Source organism: Bufo gargarizans, chromosome 7, assembly GCF_014858855.1.
Source record: "Bufo gargarizans isolate SCDJY-AF-19 chromosome 7, ASM1485885v1, whole genome shotgun sequence".
NCBI classification, from domain to species: Eukaryota; Metazoa; Chordata; class Amphibia; order Anura; family Bufonidae; genus Bufo; species Bufo gargarizans.
In genome coordinates this window covers 199323481-199333228 of record NC_058086.1, presented here as the reverse complement: position 1 = coordinate 199333228, position 9748 = coordinate 199323481, and positions in this window count along the sequence as shown.

Below are 9748 nucleotides of genomic sequence, written 5' to 3'. Positions count from 1 at the left end.
GAAGGCGTTCAGCCAAAAGTGAAACCGGATCCATGCTTGAGACGGTTTTGGCGGCTTATAATGTCACGGACAGTGTACAGGAAACAAGACAAAGCAACATGCATATATGACTCACTGGATCCAAAGCTAAGGAACCAAAAGGGAGACCCCTGCACAAGACCTGACACTCTCCCTGGCTGCTCAGCCTATGCAAAGATCCCAAAGGTGGATGGTTGCATATCCACGTACCTCGACTATATAACCCCTGAACACCCTACAATAGTGAGGGGACACGACCACCGGCTCCCTACACCAGACACGGAGGGAGTCAGGGTCACCCGGGATCCAGCAAACAGAAAATAACAGATAAATGTACAACACTTAACTTTGTAGCAGACTGGGAAACAGGATCAGCATGCACACACACTCCAGGAAGAAGTATAAGCCGCCCAGTAATGCATTATGGGGTGGAATTTAAAGGGATGCAATCAGTCCAACTACATGACAGCTGAGAGAGGCTAACGAGATGAAGAACTGAACACCACAACAAAGAAAACTCAAGGAGGAGGTTCTGAAAGGCTTTTGTCAGAGCTTCTCAGCTGTCTGGTTGTGACACTCGCAGTGCCTATGCACCCTCTATCCCAGCCTTACCTCCAATTCATATGGGAAGGTCAGAAATTCCAATTCTCAAGTCTACCATTTGGTCTCTCCTCGGCCCCCTGGTGCTTTACAAAGCTATTAAAAGCAGTGGTCGCCATGCTCAGATCCCAAGGTGTTCGTCTAATTATTTACTTAGATAAGATTCTCACCATGGCTCAGTCTCGGTCATTAATTCTACTCCATATTCAATGGACTAGAATTTTTAGGTTTTCTGATCGACACTCGATCAGCTATCCTAAGCCTTCCATCCAGGAAGTTGAAGATCATCCGGAGAGAAATCCCATCTCTGCTCAACAAGAAACTAGTATCTCTGCGAGCTATCGCTCGGATAGTGTGCCTGTTGTCAGCTTCAATCCAAGCCATATTTCCTGCACCGCTACACTACAGGGCTCTTCAACGTCTGAAGACTCGCCACTTACAAGAAGGTTTAATGTATTCGGACGAGATAACCTTAACCACAGACACCAAGGAAGACCTCCTGTGGTGGTTACAACATATCCAGGCCTGGAATGGGAAAGCTATCTTCAATTCAATCCCGGACATGATAATAGAGTCAGACGCCAGTCTCCAGGGCTGGGGGGCTCATTGCGGCTCCCTTTCCACAGGAGGGAAGTGGTCCGTAGAAGAGGCCTGTCTTTATATCAATTGTCTCAAACTTCTGGTCGGATCCTTTGCCCTCAAGAGTTTCACGAGGGACAAGTCACATTGTTGCATTCTCCTGAGGATGGAAAACATCTCAGCAGTGCAATATGTCAATCGCCTTGGGGGCACCAGATCAGAGCGTCTGGCCAACATTGCCAAGGAATTTTGGCACTTTTGCCTAGACAAGAACATCATTTTCAAGTCAGAATATCTTACGGGCCCTTCCAATTCTATTGCAGGCTGGAATTCCCGCTTCCTGGTCAACAACAGCGACTGGAGACTGGATTCTCTCCACTTCAAACATCTTCAATCTCTTTAGGGTCATTTTCAGATGGACCTTTTTGCGTCCCGTCTGAATTGGAAACTCCCTCAATTCTTTAGCTTGCGCCCAGATCAAGAAGCTCTAGGCACCGATGCTCTCCTCCAAATTTGGCCCTCGGGGACTCTGTGTGCGTTCCCTCCATTTGCCCTAATTCCACGAGTCATTCTTCTGACAAAAATTCAAAAGGCAACCCTGATGTTGATCGCTCCGTTATGGCCGACAAAGACCTGGTTTCCCCAGATCTTGGAGATGGCGGTAGATTTTCCCCACATCTTACCATTTCATCCTTCCATTCTCATGGACCTCTTTGGGAATCCACACCCCCTGGTTCTAGCAGAGACCTTGTCCCTTGTAGCTTGGCTCATCTAGGGCCAACAAACTCCGATTTTGAATTTTCACATGTTACTCAGAGCATCCCCTCTGACGCCTGGTACCTCCAGGTACCCGATCTTCTTACGGATCAGCCTGGAAAATTTGGTCTGATTGGTGCAATCAACGGGATCTGGATCCCGTACATGCACCTCTAAAACAAATATAACATTTTCTTTCCGCCCCTTTTGAAGCAGGGAAAGCCTACCGAACGATTAATGTCTATCGATCGGCTATCTCTTTCTATCATTCTCCCATTCAATCTGTACCTGTGGGCAAACATCTCTTGGTCTGTAAACTGATGAAAGAAATTTGATTCCGTACACCTCCTTTTCCTAGATATACATCCACATGGGATGTCAGTCTTGTGCTCAATCTATTTAATTCCTGTGAGAATAATGATTCTCTATCCTTAACATTTTTGTCATTCAAACTTGCTATGCTTCTATGTCTCAGATATTCATGCCCTAGATCATGCTCACAGACAATACTTACCTCAGGAAGTAAAGTTCTGTCGCACTAAGACCAAAATATTCAGGCAGGCAGGAGGCTCTCTTACTGATATTCTGAAGGCAGCCAACTGAGCTTCTGAATCTTTCTTCAGAACATTTCATTTTCGCCCCAACCATTATGTGTCCATGGTGCTATTGGATTGATACTAGTCTTATGTTGTCTTACTTAACTGTTATTGTTGATTGCATATTTTAGAAGTATAAGCTTTAAACATGCATAATGGAGTCTCCTGCCTTGGAATAAAATTGAAGATTTTCCTAACTTTCACTAAAGGAAAATATAGATTCTATGAAAGACAGGAGACGAAAATTATGCTAATAAATATTTTTTATTTTACTCCCAGCAGCAAAATAATTAAACGTGTTACAGAAAAAAGAAATTTACATAAATATGCAAACAAGGTGTAGTCAGTAGCCAATAGACAGGTATTTCAGGTGATAAATAGCCTCTGCAATCATGTGACTCCCTTCTTTCTGGAGACAAATAAGGTAGATCCAAAATGAACTGAAGGTAACCAAGGAATAAACTCAATGAAGACGAACTTGAAGATGAAATTGGAAACTCCTCCAAACATATGAAAGTAGATTAGACTGAAGGTGAATAAGCAATACATGTGTGGGTTATTAGGGAGGGATAATGTTCGTCTCCTGTCATTCATAAAATCTCTACTGTCTCCCAGAGTGCTGTTATTAGTAAAAAAAAATGGCCATACAGTGCTCCTTTTATGGTGGGCAGTCTAAGGCACACCTGTGCAATATTCATTCTGTCTAATCAGCACCTTGATATGATACACCTGTGAGGTGGGATGGATTATCTTGGCAAAGGAGAATTGCTCACTAAGGCTACTTTCACACTTGCGCTAGGTGCGGTATCTGCACAGACGGATCCGCACCTATAAATGCAAATTATGGTATCCGTTCAGTGCGGATCCGTCTGCATAACAGCTTTTTCAGATCTGAGTTTTCAAGATCGTGAAAACTCAGATCCGACAGTATATTCTAACACAGAGGAGTTCCCATAGTGATGAGGACGCATAAAAGTTAGAATATACTAAGAACTGTGTACATAACTGCCCCCTGCTGCCTGGCAGCACCCGATCTCTTACAGGGGTGTGTGATCCGCACAATTAACCCCTCAAGTGCCGCACCTGAGGGGTTTAATGTGCAGATCTCAACCCCCTGATCCGGTACTGCCAGGAAACAGGGGCCAGACCCCCCCTCCTTCCCCAGTATTAAAAGCATTGGTGGCCAGTGAGGCCCCCCTCCCTCCCTCCCCAGTATTAAAAGCATTGGTGGCCAGTGCGGGCCCCCACCTCCCTCCCCAGTATTAAAAGCATTGGTGTCAGTGGCCACAGGCTAACAACCCCCCTCCCCCCATCATTGGTGGCAGCGGAGCGGCATTTCCAATCGGAGTCCCAGTTTAATCGCTTGGGCTCCGATCGGTTACCATGGCAGCCAGGACCTGTTACTTACCAGTAGGAGGAACGCCGGCCGGCCACAGACAGCGCAGGTAAGTATAAGCTAAGTAACCATGGCAGCCAGGACTGCAGTAGCGTCCTGGCTGCCATGGTAACCGATTGGAGCCCCAGCGATTCAACTGGGACTCTGATCGGAAATGCCGCTCCGCTGCCACCAATGATGGGGGGAGGAGGGTTGTTAGCCTGTGGCCACTGCCACCAATGCTTTTAATACTGGGGAGGGAGGGGGGGGGGGCACACTGGCCACCAATGCTTTTAATACTGGGGAGGGAGGGGGGGCGCACTGGCCACCAATGCTTTTAATACTGGGGAGGGAGGGGGGGCCGCACTGGCCACTAATGCTTTTAATACTGGGGGGGGAGGGGGGGAGGGAGGGAGGGAGGGAGGGAGGGGGGCCACACTGGCCACCAATGCTTTTAATACTGGGGAGGGAGGGGGGGCTGCACTGGCCACCAATGCTTTTAATACTGGGGAGGGGGGGGGGGCGCACTGGCTACCAATGCGGCACCTGAGGGGTTAATTGTGCGGATCACAGCCCCCTGTAAGAAATCGGGTGGTGCAAGGCAGCAGTTATGTACACAGTTCTTAGTATATTCTAACTTCAAGCGTCCCCATCACTATGGGAACGCCTCTGTGTTAAAATATACTGTCGGATCTGAGTTTTCACGATCTAACTCAAATCCGATGGTATATTCTAACATAGAGGCGTTCCCATGGTGATGGGGACGCTTCAAGTTAAAATATACCATCAGATTGGAGAAAACTCCGATCCGATGGTATATTAATAGGGACTCCTAACTTCACATTGAAAGTCAATGGGGGACGGATCCGTTTGCAATTGCACCATATTGTGTCAACGTCAAACGGATCCGTCCCCATTGACTTACATTGTAAGTCAGGACGGATCCGTTTGGCTCCGCACGGCCAGGCGGACACCAAAACGCTGCAAGCAGCGTTTTGATGTCCGCCTCCAGAGCGGAATGGAGGCGGAACGGAGCCAAACTGATGCATTCTGAACGGATCCTTATCCATTCAGAATGCATTGGGGATGAACGGATCCATTCGGGGCCGCTTGCGAGAGCCCTCAAACGGATCTCACAAGCGGAACCCCAAACGCAAGTGTGAAAGTAGCCTAACACAGATTAAGACAGATTTGTGAACAATATTTAAGAGTAATGGGTCTTTTGTGTATGTAGAAAATGTTTCAGATCTTTGAGTTCAGATCATGCAAAATGGGAGCAAAAGCAAAAGTGTTGTGTTTATATTTTTTGTTCACTGTAGATAATGCTTCCCATTTTTTCCCCCCATAGTAATAATGCCCCCTACAGAGTTCCCAGTAGTAATAAAACCCCTCATTTACAATACACACTATGAGCCAGATTTATCATTACTCTGACAGCTCACTCCACTTTCACATATGGCTAAAGTCAGATTTATGATCGGCCCTTTAAGACGGTAATAAATGTGGTTTGATGGTAGCAGTTTATCGGTCAGTAAGCCGCTTTAAAAAAGTTGCACGTCTTTGCAAAAAAGTCGCATGTTCTTTTAAAAGTCGCATAAGATAAGCATGGTCCACACTGGAGTGATTTTGCGCATTTTTTTGCAACTTTTTAAATTGGCGCAATAGTAAATCTGCCTAGAGATTCATTTACATAAGAAAACACGCCCACTTTCAGAAAACTGGCGTGCATAGTGCAGAGCCAATAAAAGTCGCACATTTTTGCGTAGTTTTAGCGATTGCACAAAAATTTGCGACTTTTTCACTACATTATTCTGACTTGAGCTAATGATAAATCTGGCCCTATATGTCTTTTATGTAGCAGAAGGTCTTTGGGTCCCTTCAGGCGCCAGGTCATGCATTCAACTGCTGCTTCTGCACTCCTAATTGCTATGTCCCTTTTAGCTACATCCCTGAAGTTAAAATTTGTGACAGAAAAGTTAACCTCTTCAGGACACATGACGTACCGGTACGTCATGATGCCCTGGTACTTAAGGACACATGACGTACCGGTACGTCATGTGTTGTTCCGATCACTGCCGCCCGGCTGGCAGTGATCGGAACAAGGTGCCTGCACAAATCATTGAGCAGGCACCTAGGCTAAATGCGCGGGGGGGTCCCGTGACCCCCCCATGTCGGCGATCGCAACAAACCGCAGGTCAATTCAGACCTGCGGTTTGATGCGCTTTTTGCCGTTTCTGATCCCGCGGTCCCTGACCGCGGGGATCAGAAACTTTACAATGCCCAGAATATATATGTTATTCCTCCCCCTGCACCCCTGAATGATATTATGTGGGCGGGTGGTGCAGGGGGAGGGTTGCGGGCGTTGCGGGAGGCGGGCGGTGCGGCAGGCGGGATCGCGATCCCCCGCCCGCCTCCCATTGCGTAATCGTTGGTGTACAGTGGGTATACCAGGGTGCCAGCACATTGCTGGCACCCTGGTATAAACGGCTGACATCGTTGATGCGATGTCAGCCGTTTAACCCTTTCCATACAGCGGTCCGTACGGACCGCTGTATGGAAAAGGTTAACAGCGCAGGGAGCTCCCTCCCTCTCCGATCGGGGGGCTGCTGTGCCTTTGCAGCCCCCCGATGGGAGAGGGAGAGAGCCCCCCGACACCCCAGTCCTCACCCTTCCCCGTCTGCGAAGTTGTGGCAGACGGGGAAGGTTCCCATGGCAACAGGACGCCTGCTCAGGCGTCCTGCTGTCCATGGTGCTGAACAGATCTGTGCTGAAAGCATAGATCTGTTCAGTGTAAGTAAAATACAGTGCAGTACCCTATATAGAGTACAGTACTGTATTATACAGACATCAGACCCACTGGATCTTCAAGAACCAAGTGGGTCTGGGTAAAAAAAAAAGTTAAAAAAAGTGAAAAAATCAAAAAACACATTTATCACTGATAAAAAATGAAAAAAATTTAATTCCCTACACATGTTTGGTATCGCCGCGTCCGTAACGACCTGATCTATAAAACGGTCATGTTACTTTACCCGAACGGTGAACGCCATAAAAATAAAAAATTAAAAACTATGATGAAATAGAAATTTTGCCCACCTTACTTCCCAAAAAAAGGTAATAAAAGTGATCAAAAAAGTCGCATGTACGCCAAAATTGTAACAATCAAACCGTCATCTCATCCCGCAAAAAATGAGACCCTACTTAAGATAATCGCCCAAAAACTGAAAAAACTATGGCTCTTAGACTATGAAAACACTAAAACATCATTTTTATTGTTTCAAAAATGAAATCATTGTGTAAAACTTACATAAATTAAAAAAAAGTATACATATTAGGTATTGCCGCGTCCGTATGGACCGGCTCTATAAAAATATCACATGACCTAACCCCTCAGGTGACCACCGTAAAAAAATAAAAATAAAAACGGTGTAAAAAAAGCAATTTTTTGTCATCTTACATCACAAAAAGTGCAATAGCAAGCGATCAAAAAATCATATGCACCCCAAAATAGTGCCAATCAAACAGTCATCTCATCCCGCAAAAAATGAGACCCATCTCAAGATAATCGCCCAAAAACTGAAACAACTATGGCTCTTAGACTATGTAGACACTAAAACTTTTTTTGTTTTAAAAATGAAATCATTGTGTAAAACTTACATAAATTAAAAAAATTGTATACATATTATGTATCACCGCGTCCGTGACAACCTGCTCTATAAAATTATAAAATTACCACATGATCTACCCTGTCAGATGAATGTTGTAAATAACAAAAAAAAAAAAAAACTGTGCCAAAAAGGTATTTCTTGTTACCTTGCCGCACAAAAAGTGTAATATAGAGCAACCAAAAATCATATGTACCCTAAACTAGTACCAACAAAACTGCCACCCTATCCCATAGTTTCTAAAATGGGGTCACTTTTTTAGAGTTTCTACTCTAGGGGTGCATCAGGGGGGCTTCAAATGAGCTCAGGTAAATCCAAGTGAGAGTTCAGTTGAATGCAGTTCATAAAAATGATCAGATAACTAAGACAGATAAAACAAGTCCTTACATATAACAGTCAGGAATAGCTGCTAACTAGCAACTAATACAGATAGTTCACCAAAGAAGTGGTCTTGAGTGGTTGGGTCTGAGACATTGTATATTGAGTCTAGTTTCAACTTACGATGTGACAGAAAAGACTATTATATGTTGAAAATATTGTTTGCTGAGGCCATTATATCTTGAGGGATCACCGTATATACAACGGTATATACATATACAGATATGCATTTACCATTCAAAAATATATGTTTAACCACCATGAGGACAGGTCATCGATATACTAGCACTGCATAACCCCTATAATATAATACAAAGCTCCATTTATTGTGTAGTGGAAGGAGATGGTTACTGTGATACTACTCCAATTGAATTAAATGGGAGCAGCATGGCAGTATCCCGCTCCACGCACTACATAATGGATGGAATTGTGTAGTATCAAGGTATATTTCCGACACCAGAGCTACTCTCGAACCTGCTGATCAGCAGGGGTGAGAGGTGTTGAACCCCCACCGCCCAGATATTGATGTGCCTCGATATAAAAGGAGAGGGAAAAACCTGTAATGGTCCTCTGTGGGATGTTTAATGATTGTGTTTTTTTTTTTTTTTTATAACCCAACCCTGTTCTATACTTTTTCACAGTGTTGTCTCTGACCTGTCTGGCGAGCTCCTTGGTCTTCAAGTTGCTCTCTTAGCAGTGTTGCAGATGCAGGGGCCATTCAGAACAGGAGTATTTATACTCACATCATGTGACACTGTGATTGCACCTTATTCAATGAATTATGCGACTTCTGAAGTTAATTGGTTGGACCAGACCTTATTTAGATGTTTCATAGGAAGGAGTGAATAAATATGCACTCAAAACTTTTTCATTTTTATGTATTATATTTATAAACTAGATACTTTTTATTCCACTGTAACGATCTGGACTAAAATCTAAATTACAATCCAATTTAATTCCAGGTTGTAATGCAACAAAACATGAAAAACACCAGTACGGTGAATCCTTTCCAAAGAACTGTAACTAAAGGTGTCAACCTTTCTTTAATTTCTCATAATTCCCACATACACATTAGTTCAGAGAGAGGACAAAGATGCTTATCTCTTGGGAGAATAAAGGGATATGGTGCAAAAGTACTGCAATGCTGATGCCTCTCTCCACCGACATCATCTGTCAGGGGGAAAATCTGGAACTCCCCATACACATTTGATGGTTGGCCAGCTTAGTATCAATAAGTACAATGTGTACGAGGGTCTCTAAAAACACTTTTTGTAAAGAAAGAGACGCCCTGCATACTTCCTGAGAAAGGAGAGGTATGACACTGAACTCTCTCTAATTGTATTATCAGTTAAATAGTAAGGCTGGTAGATCAGGGCAGGTGGCAAATAGTGAGCTTGCTTGAAGCTTTAAAATGGCTTTTCCTAGATTTCCTCTGAAAAGGCCATCAGTATCTGGTCAATGGGGGTCCAACGTTCGTGACTTCCACCAATCAACTGTTTTGAGGAGGCAGCAGCGATCCTGTGAGCGCCTCTGCCTTCTCGCAGCTTACTTAGCACAGCGACTGTACTTGGTATTGCAGCTCAGCCCCATTTACTTGATTTCCTCTGGAAAGGTCATTAGTATCTGGTCAATGGGGGTATAATTTATTTTCATTTGATGTTTGCAATAAATACACTTCCCTATAATACTGGACTAGGAAAAGCAGAGAGAAGGCAGTGGTGCTCACAGAAGCGCTGCTGTTCTCTCAAACAGCTGATCAGCGGGGTCCCGGGTGTCGGACCCCC